Source organism: Coptis chinensis, chromosome 3 (assembly GCF_015680905.1).
Source record: "Coptis chinensis isolate HL-2020 chromosome 3, ASM1568090v1, whole genome shotgun sequence".
Classification (NCBI taxonomy): domain Eukaryota; kingdom Viridiplantae; phylum Streptophyta; class Magnoliopsida; order Ranunculales; family Ranunculaceae; genus Coptis; species Coptis chinensis.
In genome coordinates, this window is record NC_141458.1 from 72,824,211 (window position 1) to 72,831,909 (window position 7,699).

Consider the following 7,699-nt stretch of genomic DNA (forward strand, 5'->3'; position numbering starts at 1 on the left):
AACAAAATCTGGCAAATAATTGGCGCTGGAACTTTGATCAATTAATTTAATGTATGAGTTTTTATATAATTTGGAAATAAGATTTTTGATACATAATAATAAAATGAAAAAAATTATATAAAAACGTTCCCCGTTCGTTGAACGGGTCCAAAAATCTAGTATATATATAAAGCTCGCACCTAACATCTCTCCTTATTACATGTGTTTGTTTTCTTAACCGGGCCTTCTCATAGACTCCTAAAAAAATGGCCATTCCATATATTAGTTAGACCTCCCTCGATTTGTTACTTTCTCCTTTGTTTAATTATTCTTTATTTTTAATCACCTCCCCCCAATAGGATTAAAAGTGAAAGTTTTGCCAAAACTAATTAGTCTCTTAATAAGAAAATCGCTAAAAGCTCTAAACTCTCTCCACGAGTAGAACCTCCAGTTTTCTCTTCTTTTCGAGATTAACAAATTATTGCAGGCCAAAATTGGTAGATGTTGAGTTCCAATGTGTTTTTCATTGGAATTTGAAAGCAAGCTACGAGAGTTTTTTTAGGGTAGACCAATTGACTGCTTAATAAGTAACACAAAATGCTAATCATGAACTTGGCTGAATTCTTGAAGAGGTCAAAACAAAATGACCGGAAATAGTAGTGAAAGATTTAGACACATACAAGGCTATTATCAAAGTACCCAAAGGTATAAACTAGAAAGAAAGTCGGTTGTTAAAACAAAATCGTCGTTCATTATTCAGTGGCTCAGCTCACTCCAGGTTATGGCGGCTATATTAGCTACAACCAAGTTGCTTCTCCTTCCAAATCACACTGTAAGTGTGTTCATTATCAATTCATGCTTTGCCACTTCCATTATCTTTTACTGAAGTCGAGTTTTATAATATAATAACAATATTTTGCAGGAATTGACGACATTTAGAAGGAGTCTCTTGCAGCCATACTTTTAGTGAAACATCAACAACAACTACGAGTACAAGAAGCAGCATCAGTGTTCAACTTGCCAACCAACGTCCATTCAAGGGACAACTCACTATATGCATTCGTTGTTTATATATTTTAAGATTTTATCGTCTCTTCTTTGATCATTGATTGATTGCATCAAGTTGATATATGTCTACTTTATTTTTCTATCTTTAGGTTATCATTTGCCCATGGGAGGGGACTCACTCGCTTACCCCAGCCCATATACGCAGTTAATCCAGGTAACCATTCTCTATCCAGTATAAGCACGATTACTCATTCTCCATAATACATACGTCCATTTCTTGCACTGATGTCAAATCAACTTGTTGTAGACCTAGGCACATCTGTAACAGATATGAAGGACATTGGCGTAACTTTTAGGAAGGCTAAGGTTGTTGTTGAGTCATGTAATGATGATACGATTCAGGTAACCCATTAAGGAATTCATTCTTTTTAACGTTTTCAGTTAATAATTTACTGTATAAATTCACCAAATGAAGTTGTGGAAATAATCTAGGTTGGAAATGTCTCATTTTTCTATTTATATGCTTCAAGGGACTGTGCTCACCATAATTGTCAGGTTAGGGTAGACCTGACTGGAAGGGAAGGACTATATACAGACCCCATATCTCTCAAGGCATACCCCATTTTTTCTCAAGGCAGACCCCAAATACAGAAATATGCAACGTACTTAAGTCCTATTAACACTTGTATCAACATAGAATTTTTTTTCACAGATGTATCAATGTACTATGCCCGATTTAACAAAAATAGCAATCCGTTAAGTTCCGTCAGTTAAGTGATGATGTGTCATTATTTTTTCAATTTCGTTTTATTTGTATTTTCCACTTGGCATGCCACATCAGCATTTTCTACCAACTCAGCATTTCCACCTCAGCATTGCCAACTCAGCACTGCCAACTCAGCATTTTCATTTTTTTTAAGTGACTGAAAAATAAATTAAAATTTTTTGAATTAATAAATAAATATATATATATATATATATAAATAAATTAATAATTATATAATAATAATAAAATAATTATATAAAAAATAAAGAAATATATAAATAATATATTATTTTATTTATTATATATATTTGAAAATTATAAAAAAACTATAAATAATAAAAATATATTATAATATAAAATATATATTAATTTCTAATAAAATAATATATTATTTTATTTATTATATATATTTGAAAATTACAAAAAAAAAACTATAAATTATAAAAAAATGTTATAATATATAAAAAAGAAATAAAAAAATATAAATAAAGAAATATATAAATAATATTTTTATTATATATATTATATATATATAATATTTTTTTTATTCTTTATAGTTTTTTTAATTTTCAAATATATATAATAAATAAAATAATATATTATTTATATATTTCTTTACTTTTATATATATATATATATATATATATATATATATATATATATATATATATATATATTTTTTTATAATTTTTTTTTTTTATAGTTTTTTTATAATTTTCAAATATATATAATAAATAAAATAAAATAATATATTATTTATATATTTCTTTATTTTTTATATAATTATTTTATTATTATTATATAATTATTAATTTCTTTTTATATATATATTTATTAATTCAAAAAAAAATTAATTTATTTTTCAGTCACTTAAAAAAAAAAAAAAAACGAAAAATGCTGAGTTGGTAGTGCTAAGGTGGAAATGCTGAGTTGGTAGAAAATGCTGATGTGGCATGCCAAGTGGATAATACAAATAAAATGAAATTGAAAAAATAATGACACATCATCACTTAACTGACGGAACTTAACGAATTGATATTTTTGTTAAATCGGGCATAGTACATTGATACGTTTGTGAAAAAAAATTCTATGTTGATACAAGTGTTAATAGGACCTAAGTACGTTGCATATTTCTGTATTTAAGCCTAAAATTTTCTCAAGGCAGACCCCAAACAAAAAACATTGTTTCACTTTTCACTCTCTTCCGCCGTTGTTCTCACTTTTCACTCTCTCCGCTGTTCTCACTTTTCACTCTCTTCCGCCGCTGTTCTCTTTCTTCCGACTCCTCTAAAATAAAAAAAACCAAGTGTTTAAGGTAATAAGAACTTGTTTATCCTTTAATTCTTCTTCTCTAGTTAATATCATCGTTTCAACGCTCATTTTGTCGGTAAAAAAATGACTTTTTTATGAACTACTTTTTTCCCATTATTATTTTCATGTGTTTTATTCTGTTTTTGGTGTTGAATTGTTGTTTTTAGTGTTATTTATTGTTGTGTATTTTACACCACTCTTAATCTACACACAGTGGATTCCTCTTTTGGCAGTGTTCATCAATGCTTTATGTTAATCCTATATCAGTATGAAATCCTCATCTACTGGGTCAAGAGTTAGGAAAATGTATATATCATGAGTAAACTAAGGCGAGCAGGAATGTACACAAGTGGGAGATTTACACTTTTTGTGTGACAAAATCACGAATAGTTTCTAATTTCGTATTAAGAGAATTTTCCAAATATATGCAGGTAAATAATTGAAGCGTATACTTTTCAAATTTTGTGTAGTTATGTTTGATTAAGTTATGTTTTTAGGTACTAAGCTATTGTTCTCCGAGCATAAGACAATTCAACAAAATTATAGTTTTGTTTATATTCAGTAAGCTATATAAACAACAAGCACACTGTTGGGATTGTTGGTAAAGGTGTGTCGAAAGTATGGATGCACAACAACAAGCACACTGTTGGGAAAAGAGATGGTAATAATGGTATTAGTGCTAGTGATGCTAATCTGCTTCTTCATAATAACAACACTATTAGTAGCAACAACAGCATGATTAACAATCATAATGGTAATAGTGTTCATGTTGTTGGTACTAATTGTTCATCTTCTTCTTAATTAACGTAGAGGGTGATCTAGCTTCAGCTTGTTGTTGATGTTGGCTTATTGTAGTAGTATTAATTAGTTGTTTCTTATCTTCTGATCTTACTTATGTTTGATTAACTTTTATTTTAGAAGATGAGAAGTGGAGAAAAGAAAAGGAAGGGAATTCATTTTGTTGGCATTGTTTGAGTATTTTGATTTTTTTGTGTTTTATAAGTTTTAATCTTTTTAGCTCAATTATTGCATGCGGCATGTGGGTATCATGAATTCATGATCTTTGCTTTTGTGAGTTTGTTCACATTTTCCATTTTCCCCGCTTTGGACTCTTGAAGTAGCATATCTCCTTTCGCCTTTTTCAAAGATAAGAAAGAGAGCAGATTCAAAGGAATAGTTTTGAACCGATAAGTTGTATCTTGTGATGCCGCCCTGAAAAAAGAAAGGGAAAGTTGTCTCTAGTCGCCAGCCTTCAGTCAGGGTGCCCCAAATGGCATCTCATCGAATACGAAAAACCAAAAAAGCAATAGTTGTAGAAGACCATATTGAAGAAGACGAGAATGTTGAGTTGGAAGAAGAACATGATGAGGAGATAGAGGTTTTTAATGGGCAAGAAGAAAATTTGTAGCAAGTAGATAATGATGAGTTGGAAGAACAACATGATGAGGAGATAGCGGTTTCTAATGGGCAAGAAGAAAATTTGCAGCAAGTTGATGAGAATGAGAGCGATGGAGAGTCTAAATTGGGAATATATTCCGGAGGTCCTATAGATAACCAAGTTTTGGTCGATTATGAGGGACCATATTGCTTTCGCAAGATTTGGTTTGGAAAGTTTTTTTTTTTTTTTTTTTTTACATCTATGCTTAATTCATTTTATAGTCGTGCTTTTTATTTATTTATTTATTAAATTAAAATCTTGTTTAATTTTGTAGGAAAGAGGTATTCTAAAACTGCACCACCATACCGTCAAACTAGAGCAATGTGACATAAGTAAAGAACCACCTCTTTTCCAAAAGAAGCTAGAAGCTACCGGGTTATTAAACTTAGCCTTGTATTCGTGGAAGAACTTCAATGCAGTAGTGATTTCAGCATTTTGTGAGAGATGGCATCAAGAAACAACTACTTTCCATCTCCCATTTGGCGAGATGACCATTACTCTCTATGATGTCAGCCAAATTTTGGGGATTCCAATCAAAGGTCTTCCATTGGAGGGAATCTATTTGTTAGATAAAGGAAAAGCAGAAGAATTGCTTATACAAGGGCTTGGTTTGACGGCCGAAAATGTACCCAAAGTGAAAAAAGGGCATGTGACTCTAGAGTGGTTAAGGAAGACATTCTCTAACACGCCCGAAGATGCTACGGCTGAAATTATTGACTGTCATGTTCGAGCTTATTTGTTGTTTCTTTTGGGGTGTACAATCTTCAATGACAAGTCGGGAGTTGGTGTACACGTTGCCTACTTGCAGGTGTTGCTGGAGGTTGACAATGTTTCAAAATATGCTTGGGGTGCTGCTGCGTTGGCTTATTTATATAGGGAGTTGGCAAAAGCATCTCAACGAAATGGGAGACAAGTTGCCGGGTGTATGACATTGTTGGAAGTAAGTAGTATTTTATTATTGTAGGGAGTTATCTCATTTTTAAAATTTGATTTGTTCACAAAATACTTTTGTAGGCTTGGGTGTATGAACACTTTCGTCTTCAGAATTCTCCCATGATCAATATGGACTTTAAAAGGGATATGCCTCGTATGAGACGGTGGATGGTATATCCCTCACTTTCAATGGCCACAGTGTCTTCTTTGATCTACCTTCGGGAGGAGATAGACTTATTATCAGCTAGAGAAGTAAGGATATAAGTTTAATACTTTCTTATTATAATTTGTTAGTTTGTAAAATGATGGAAGAGAATAACAATTATGAATTTTTGTGTACTGTGTTAGGTTTATTGGGACCCTTACAAAGATGTTCGTGACATCCGACCATTAGACGACGTTACTTTTTTTAATGGCGTATTGTGTGTGCTTGATATAGCTGAAGGCTACAATATTAACCGAGTTCTACGTCAGGTTGGATATGTTCAAATGATTCCTGGTAGGCCGATTCAACCTAAATATGGTAGTAAAAAAGCAAATGTGCGATACAATGTGAGTCATTACACTTTTTCCCGATTGTGGACGTCGGGGGATAATCATGTTTTGTCTAAGTTTGAACGTGGTGAACGTGTTGTGGCTTCCTCGGATTGCGTTAATAGATACATAGATTGGTTCAACAATATTAGCCATCCTCGTATGCGGAATCCGAAGCACTTTTCACAAGTTCATAGACTTCCACCTGTAAATTGGGTAAGATGTATATATATTTTTTATTCCTACTCGTATTCGATTTCATTGTGTTCGAAAAATATAATATATCTAATGTTAGTCATATTTGTGATATATATACATTTGACTGTCAAATTACTATATATATAGGAACTTATTGTAACAGAAGCGACAAGGTTACTTAAAGAATCGTTGGATATAGGAGGAACCCAAGATGTTCATGGGATGTTAGCACGTGAGAAGATGATATACAACGTTCTCCAATTCAAACAAATCATTCAAGAAAGTTCACAAAGTGGAGGTGGGGGTGAAAATAGTGGAGATGTTGGTGAAAATAGTGGGGGTGGTCAAGATAATGGTGGTGAAAATAGTGGAGATAACATGGACATTGACACAACAAAGTTGACCAAACGACAACTTCCAATGAGGCAGAAGAGAAAGAAATGATGGTGTTAATGTTGGTGTTTCTATCTAATTGGGGTTTTTTTTTTTTTTTTTTTTTTTTTTTTTTTATCATGGAACATCTAATAGATGCTCTCATTTTGTCTCCTGTCTAAAACTTTTGTCTTTGATGACTTTATACTAGGGGTTTTGTAGTGGGTTGGGATGATTCTTGGGCTGTGGGATTTTATCTCTTATTATATTATCTAGCTAACTTAATCTGTTATTTAAGTGTTTTATCTCTTATTATCCGGATAACCGAAGCGCTATCGGTGGGGATTTTATCTCCTAATCCTCCGTTCTTTGCCGACATGTTCATTGAACTCAACCACCGCTAAGTTGGGGAAGTTGTCGGCTTTATGTTTTTGTAGGATTGCTTGGAGAACTACTGAGACGGTTTTGTATTTGTATATGTTGCAGTCAAAGCAGCCCTTACAAAGATTCGATAGAAACAGTTTTAAGCATACTTCGATTTGTTAGGTAAATCTGAAGAGGTATTATTATAAGGTAAGATATGATTAATTTCTAGTTTTGTTGCTTCATTTGTGTAATTTACTTAATTTCTAGTTTGATCAGTTGAGTGTTAGGTTTATAATGAGGAGGAAGAAGCAGATTATGAAGAGCATGATGGGGAGGAAGGAGGATTGGTTGATGAACTATGTGAAGGTATAAATAAGATTTTTTTTTGCAAAAGAAGACACTTCCTGATTTTGAAGGCAAACACATTCAATTTGTCTATAACAGGTGACGGTGAGCTCAAAGGAGAGGTAGACTGAAAACTGTTAGATCCATCGAGTCCGGGTAAAAGCTTACCCCTATCACTACGGAGAATTAGATCTTTATGTCGGGTTAACCCGATTGGTATATAAAGCGTCAAGATATTAGATCTTTAATGGTACTTGTTAACTACTAGTCGCCTAGCCGATCATAATTTCCAACCATAGAGTCTATGGATTTCCCAAACCTTACCTACCGCTTTTAATTTAACATTTTTTTAAACGCGTCGATTTCACATTTTCTTTTCTTGTCACAGATTCTTCCAGCTATCGGTTTCTTGATTTGGGACTTGTATCTCTAGTTTATCTATAAGGATC

At 32.4% G+C, this 7,699-nt stretch overlaps 1 long non-coding RNA gene across 1 annotated transcript; it reads left to right on the forward strand.

Annotated features, from left to right (window-relative positions):
* The first annotated feature begins 381 nt into the window (after positions 1 to 381).
* On the forward strand, positions 382 to 1,552 carry LOC147510722 (uncharacterized). The gene is made up of 3 exons (XR_015216856.1): positions 382 to 811; positions 902 to 1,201; positions 1,295 to 1,552. It is a non-coding gene; the product is annotated as an uncharacterized LOC147510722 (long non-coding RNA).
* The last annotated feature ends 6,147 nt before the right edge of the window (positions 1,553 to 7,699 follow it).